The following is a 7,997-nucleotide window of genomic DNA, read 5'->3' on the forward strand; positions in this document are numbered from 1 at the left end:
ATTTGAAGTTAAATGGGGCATAAAGAAGTCAAGCAAAGTCGAAAATCAAGTCAAGAAGTGTCAAAGCAAAAATCTGGAAAATCGCCATGTCTGGAGAACAGTGCAGGACGCCCAAAGTGACAGTGCGGGACGGTCCTATCTGCACAACAATTCCGAATTTTAGGGAATTTATAATTTGTTAGTTTATATTATTTTCAAACACGACTTGAGAAGTTACCCATCATATTTTTCACACACCTGGAGCAGTTTCTCATCCTCTCAACACCCCAATTTCATCATCATATCATATTTCCATGGAGATTCAAGCCTTACTTGAAGAATCAATGATGAAGATTATAGGCTAAGTTTTCTTTAATCATTCTCATGTGAAAAATTATGTAAGACTTTTATGTTCAACCTTTCTCATATTCATGTTGGATTAGATGTTTAATTCTTAATTGCGTTTTGCATCTAATGTTGTTTGGATTTGAATGAATGATTACATGTTTATGACTTTGAATGAAATTCATCCATCTTTTGGTTCCAAATTATTGTTAATCATGGATTATTGAAAGAATCTCTCATGAACTTGTAATTCTATTTTAATGAATTGAAAATCTAGTTGTGTCAATTCCTCGGTTTTTCATTATCGTGAATCATCACAACCGATTACTTTAGTACTTAAGTTCATTCATTCCAAACATTATAACGAATCATGTCTATGTCATTTCCAACGAATATAAGTTAGGTTACATATTTGAAAGCATAATTGGAAGCATGAGAATGGTCTACTTTGTTAATTGAAGTATTTTGTTAAGTTTATGCTAAACTCTAGTTTTAATCAAACAAATCAATCAATCAATCGATTTTAAGTTTATGTCTAGTTTAATTAACTTTGTAAAATTGTTTAACACTTTCCCTTGATTCCCTGTAGATACGATACTCGACTTACCCTAGCTAATTAGTGGTAATTAGTTTTATTTTTTATCGGTCCAACGACATCGATCAGAATCTGCATCTACACTTAGCCAAAATCCACTAAAATTCTCCAAGACGATCTTCTTAGAATCGCCTCATCTTTCCTTCATTCAAAGACAACCTATACTAGGACGATCTTCATCAAGATCATTTCATTTTTTTTTAAAACTCTTAATTCAATTCTATTTTCAAACCAAATCATTTTCAAATGCCTTCTCGTGAAGCATTGGCATTGGGTTCAGATACAAGACCTCCAGTTCTCTACCGTGGTTCCTATGGACTATGAAAGAAAAGATTTATGGACTATGTGGAACGTCAAACAAATGGTCACATGCTTAAAGATTCCATCCTTATTGGACTTGCAGTTCATCGCCATCCCACTAATGGTGCTATACTCACTCTTGATTTTTTGAATGCTGAACAAAAAGATCGAACAGCTGCAGATAACAGAGCAAGATCATGCTTGTATCAAGCACTACCAGATGAAATCTATGGCTCGGTTGATTCTTATGAAACAGCCAAGGAGATATGGGATGAGGTGGCTAGACAGATGGAAGGAGCTGACATGACTTCGACAATTAGATTGACCAATGTTTTGACTGAGTTTGACAACTTCAACAAATTGCCAAATGAATCTCTTGAGGGTGTCTACTATAGATTCTGCAATGTCATAAATGAACTAAGGAAGAACAATGTCAAGAAAACAGAGATTGAGTTGAACATCAAATTCATCAAAGCTCTTGGTCCAGAATGGGATGATTTTGGAACACAGATCAAGCAACACCAAAATCTGACCAAGTTCACCATTCATACTCTCTATGAATCTTTCAAACTCAATGAAAACCAAGTTCTAAACAAAGCTTCATCAAGCAAAATGTCAGAAGTTGTATCTTCTGATCCTTTGGCATTGATTGTTGAGAAGAAAGTTTCTGAAGCTCTTAAGAAGCAAATGGTAGTTGTTTCTTCATCTGATGAGGAGGGAGATGATTTGCTGGCTACAAGAGATGGTGTTTCAGATGAACTATATCAAGCTCTTGCCGCGGTAACAAAGCATTCCAAGAGAAAATTTTACAAAGCGAGGCCAACAAACAACAATCTCCGCACTTCTTCTACAAGTGCATTTCCCAAGAAAGATCACTATCATCCTAAGAGTTATGAGCAAGGTGAATCAAGTGGATCAAAGCATGGTGAAAAGAAAGAAGGTTATGAGAAACAAGTTGTGCAGAAGGGTAAAGCATCAGACAAAAAGTGCTACAATTGTCGTATTCCTGGTCATTTTGCTATTGATTGCAAGCAACCTCAAAAGCGGAATTATGAGTACTACAAGCAGAAGATGTTGTTAGCCAAAAAACTTGAAGCAGGTCATGCATTGCTTGCTGAAGATGACAAATGACTGTTGGTCTCAGATGATGAAGATGAAAATCTCTTTGCTAATGTTTGCTTTATGGCGAGGTTGGCCAAGGACAAAGTTTTTGAAGCAGAAAGCACTGATGATGAATACCCGGATGATGAGGTAAATCTTGACTCTACTTTTTCATTGATTAAAGATAAAGAGTCATGTAAATTAGCTTTGTCGAACTTGAAAACACATATCAAATCTTTAGCCAACAAAAACAAAAAGTTGCAAAATAGTATTTCATTTTCTAAAATTGAATTTTCAAAACTTCTTGAAGAACATTCAAAATTACTTTTTGAACATGATGCTATTAAACAAGACTTTCAAACATATAAAGATAAATTGTTGGTTAAAGAATGTGAGTTGAATGCCTCTCCTGATTCTAAGTTATTGCAAAAATGTCACAATCTTGAAAAGACTATTCATGATCTTGAAAAGGCCAATCAAGATCTTGAAACTTAAAAGACCAATGAATGGCTTCAGGCAAATGCTAGACAAATGGATGTTGATATTCTTAACAAAAAGCTCCAAGAAGCTAAACCAAATGTTGAACTCGAAAGAAAGATTTCCGACTTAAATCATAATTGTTTTCTAAAAGGCATTGAGATTGAGAATTTTGAAAAACAAGTTGAGGAATTTAAAAAGAATATACTTTTCTATCAAGAAAAGTTATATAAAGTTGAACAAAACCCTCTCTTGGATTTCACTGCCTATTTCAACAAGTCGAAAATTGACAAAACCGATTTTCTTTCTCGGGTTGGGATTTGAGAATATCACTCCATTACAAAAAGCCAAATAGGAAATTGAACCTTTGTATGATGAAAAATTCCTTCGACTTGGTATGATACAACAATTTATTCGTCCATTGGATAACGAATTTGAGACTAATGAAGCTGAGAGAATACCAAAAGATGAATTTCTGGTTAATTATGATGCTATAAATGCTTCGTACAAATCTAAAGAATCTTCAAGTTTTAAATTGGAAGAAATAGCATCAAATTTTCAAAACCAAGAGTCTGTCGGTACTTCACCTAAACCAACTAAAATGTATGTTCCAACCACAATTTTGGAAAAACATATAGAAGGTTTACAACAAAAGGTGGAATCTCAACAAAAAGTTATCAATCACCTAAAGTCTCAAAGTCTGAATTCAGAGGATAAATTGATTGTTGTTGATACTAAGAAAGTTTGTGTAAATGTTTCTACTCAAACTGACCTAAATTCTTAAGTGGACCATTCTACCCAGACTACTAGTAATTCATCTACCAATACATCCACTCAGACCTTGACTGATTCTCTTGAATGTACTTGTCAAAATGCTGCTACCTTTATAGCTGATGATTATGTGCAATCTGATTTATCTGATGAAGAACTTGCGCATAGTTTAGTTTTGATATGGTACTTCTATAGGTTTTTCACATGTAATACTATCGATGAGTTAGATGTTCACCCTAAGCTTAGTGCTAGTATAGGTGTTGATACTTCTACTCAATTTTCTTGTGAGACCAAAGATGTGTCAGTTCAAGTTATCCTAATTTCTGAGACTACCCATGATGTGAAGTTGGACACCAAGATTCCTAATTTTTCAAAACTTTCAAAAGAATTTAAAACCAATCAACCTCCAGTGAAATTCTTCACAAAAGATGATTTTGATAAATTCATGGAGGGAGAATATGTTTTTGATTCAGAAACTGAGAAAAAGATTGAATCTACCAAAATCAAAGTTGAAAGAAATGAGGAATCTCAAAATCCATTTTCCAAAGCTTCAACTTCATATTATTCAAAGAAACGAGTTAAGTCCAAACTCGTCAAGGCTGAACCAAAAACCATTAAGTTAGAACCAAAGTGTCCTACCCCGGTTAAACATGTCAAAAGGTATCAAGCTGAGACTACACCCAGATCAAAGTACATCAAAGTGAAACTTCCGAAAGACAATCCTAATGTTTCTTCATCTAACTCTCGATCTAGTTCTTCACCTAAGGTGCATAAGTCTAGCTTAGTTTCGCTAACTAAGGATACATCTAATGGTGCAACTAGATATAGGGATAGATATGGATGGTTCTCACATGATAAACCAAAGAAACAAGAAGTTTCCTCACCTCTAAAAGATCCTAAAAAGATGAAAGTGTTTAAAACCCCTTGTTCTAATCTTCTTAGTGTCAATTCAACAGGTGGAAAGAGCATAAATAGTGATACTAAATGGGTTGCTAAGTCATTAGAACCTAAGTTCACTAATAATAAAAAGCATGTTGAGAAAAAGAAGAAAAGAGTGAGGAGAAAGGCTGGTAATAGGAAGATGGGTGTTCCTATTATTTCAAACAATTCATCTTTGTTAAATAATGTTGAATGTGCCAAGGCAAGGCCTTGTGAGCTTGTAAACAATTATAATTCCTGTACTCGTGTGGTTGATGTGAATGCTTGTAGACGTGTTACTTTTAATTCTCATGTGAATGTTCGTACTTTTTATCCAAATGTGCTTGTTGATGATGTGCTTGTTAATGCTTATGATGATTCAAAAGCATGTTTGAATGCATTTCCTAAGTTATATACTCTGCCTGTTTTAACTAACCACAAAGGACCCGTCTTCAAGTGGGTACCTAAAGTAGGATAAATTTCTATGATTGCAGGAAATAACCATCTGTGTTTGGATACTCGATTCTGGGTGTTCGAAGCACATGACTGGAAATAAAGCTTTGCTTAAGAATTTTGTTGAACGATTCATGGGAACTGTTCGCTTTGGAAACAACAATTTCGCTCCTATCTTAGGTTATGGGGACATTGAACGAAATGGAATTGTCACCAAGAAAGTTCACTATGTTGAAGGATTAAGTCATAACTTGTTTAGTGTTGGACAATTCTGTGACAACAATCTTCAAGTTCTTTTTCGACAATCTCTTTGTAAAGTCCAAACTCTAGATGGAGTTGACATTCTTTGCGGTGATCGTGATGATAATCTTTTTACCGTCAATCTCGATGATAACCAACCAACCGATAATATTTGTCTCATTTCAAAGGCTACATCAAAAAATTCTTGGTTATGGCATAGAAGGCTGTCTCATCTAAATTTCCAAACCATCAATACTTTAGTCAACAAGAATCTTGTTGAAGGCTTGCCTGACTACAAGTATGAAAATGAGCATGTTTGTCCTTCTTATGCGGTTGGGAAGATTAAGAGAGCTTCTCATAAACTGAAGAAATCTCCAAACTCTTTAGCACCTCTTCATTTGCTTCACATGGATCTTTGTGGGCCGATGAAAGCACAAAGCCGAAATGGGAAGAAATACATCTTGGTTATTTAAAGTGAGAGGTTAAGGTGATATGTTGAGAGAAAAGGGTTAAAAGAAATGATACCCTTCCCAAAATTCTCAAATCGCCGGGTAAAACACGTTTCTATCAGATGTCATTTGTTGATATCTCGATATTGAAGAAGTCTTCATGAACCCAGTGAAGCGATGCACATCTTTACCTAACCACTCAAGTGTTTCTTAACAAATACTTGTTTTAATTCTCACGGAGATTTTCACATTTCTATTGACTCTTCATTTGGAAGATGTTGATATTGAAAAAGGGCGACACTCTGCTCCGGTCCCCGACCTCATTTGATCACTTTGTGTCTAGAGCTATCTTGATTGGTCATTAATTTGATCGTTATTCATTTCTTTAGGACACATTCGAGTCATATCTTTGTGATGTTATTGCTTATCTTTGTGATATAGCCGGAACATTTGTAGTGATATCTTAATTGATATTCCACGATGATCAAATGGAAATCCTACCAATGCTAACATCTTTTACAACGTTGAACGTAGGTCTCATAATTACATTTATGTGATTATTGAGTTAACGAGAAGTCTAACTGTGACCTCGGAAATTTCCTAAAAAGTCTTTAAGGATAATAGATTGTGGTTATCGAACGCTTCGGCTGTACTAACCATGATTTATATTCGTTGAAGCAATCTTGAGGTTGAAAAGCCGCAGACCGAACTATGTTAGAGTATTGCTTTGTGCATATCTCAATGATACATAGGAAATCTGAAAAATGTTATACATTTCTATCGGTCATTTCATTAATCCTTTTGATTTTTGAACATGTTAACGGATCATTCTTATCTGGTTTCATTTCTCAACGCACAAACACAAAAAACATCAACACCATGCTATAATGTTTATACCAACAACTTCAACCTAAAATTTTAGTCACCTCTAGGATTCTTTGAGTTGGGCTAATGGTTTGGATTGATGTTTTGATAGTCGATATTTCTCCATGTGCACAAAATCTAGTTTTGATTCATGTTATTTCTTTTGATATTTTATCAATCAATGTTTGCATAATGACATTGGTTTACAACTTTGTCATTATGAGGGGGAGAAAATATTATGATTGATTGGGGAAGAAATAAGAATAATTGATAAGGATAGCAAGGAGAAAAGTTGAGAAAAGTTTGTGTTTGGTTGTTTCAAAAGGTTTATCTTTCAAAGATGAGAAGATCAAGATATTCATGATGTCAAAGATTTTCACTATATTTCAGTCAATTGAGCTCAGATTTTCACTAGATCTTAGTTGATTGAGATCTTAGCTTGAAAAAGAAAATCTGTATTGATTCCAAAGATAAAAATGAGACCGAAGATGAAAGGATATTCTCTCAAGATGGTACAAAATGTACAAAGATGCTCCAAAAAGGTTTATACTCATGAATTGAGGGGAGCATGATTACTTCATAAGAGACTATTTCAAACTTCATTCAAATGATTACTCTCCAAAGTGTTCAAGTCGATGTGACAAAGTTCGAAGCTTAAAAAGTTGAAAGATTGGTTAGAAGATTCAAGTCAAAGAAGTAAAGATTGGTTAAAAAGAGTCTTCATCAACATACATCACTCAAGATCTTAAAGTCATACAATAATATTTTTTCAAAAAAGCATAAAGACTTGTTCGACTTCATTATCTTTTTTCAAGAAGCTCCAATGCATACATAAAAGGGGAGAGTACATATTCATGAAACTTCTTAGAATGAGAAGAAGTTGAAATTCCTCAAGAATTGAAAATTGAAGAATCAAAGCCAAGTTCATACCTTCCGCATTTTAAAAGACAACTCTGATTCATGATTCAACACTCCTCAAAGATTCAAGACACACACATATTCTTTATTCTCTGTTCAAAAAGAACATTGAGAATCATCACATGATTTAACTTCAAGAAGTCCAAGACCAAGACTGAATCAAGTTCTCCAAAGACGAAAGAGAAAGCTTTGAAGACTTGTTTCAACAAACCAATTGTCTTTACCACCGGGCTCATTAAATTCATTCCTACAAGACAACATAACACGTACTTCATTCATTACAATATATCACTAAGGGGGGAATGTTAGAAATCCAAAAAATAGTGATAAATTGTAATTTAGATTAGTGGACTTACTTGTTGTTAAGTCATAGATGTATGATCACTAAGGTTGAGGGACTAAATGTGATAATTAGCATAGGTATGTAATTAGACTATAAATACCCTCACACCTTAGAGATCATAACAAGCTTGGAACCTTTAATCCTTTCATTCCTGTAACAAATTACACACGCATTAATTCCAATCATCCACTTTCTCTCTCAAAACACACACTCTCACACCAAGAACACACACACATCAAATCCA

This window comes from Erigeron canadensis, chromosome 9 (assembly GCF_010389155.1).
Source record: "Erigeron canadensis isolate Cc75 chromosome 9, C_canadensis_v1, whole genome shotgun sequence".
NCBI lineage: Eukaryota > Viridiplantae > Streptophyta > Magnoliopsida > Asterales > Asteraceae > Erigeron > Erigeron canadensis.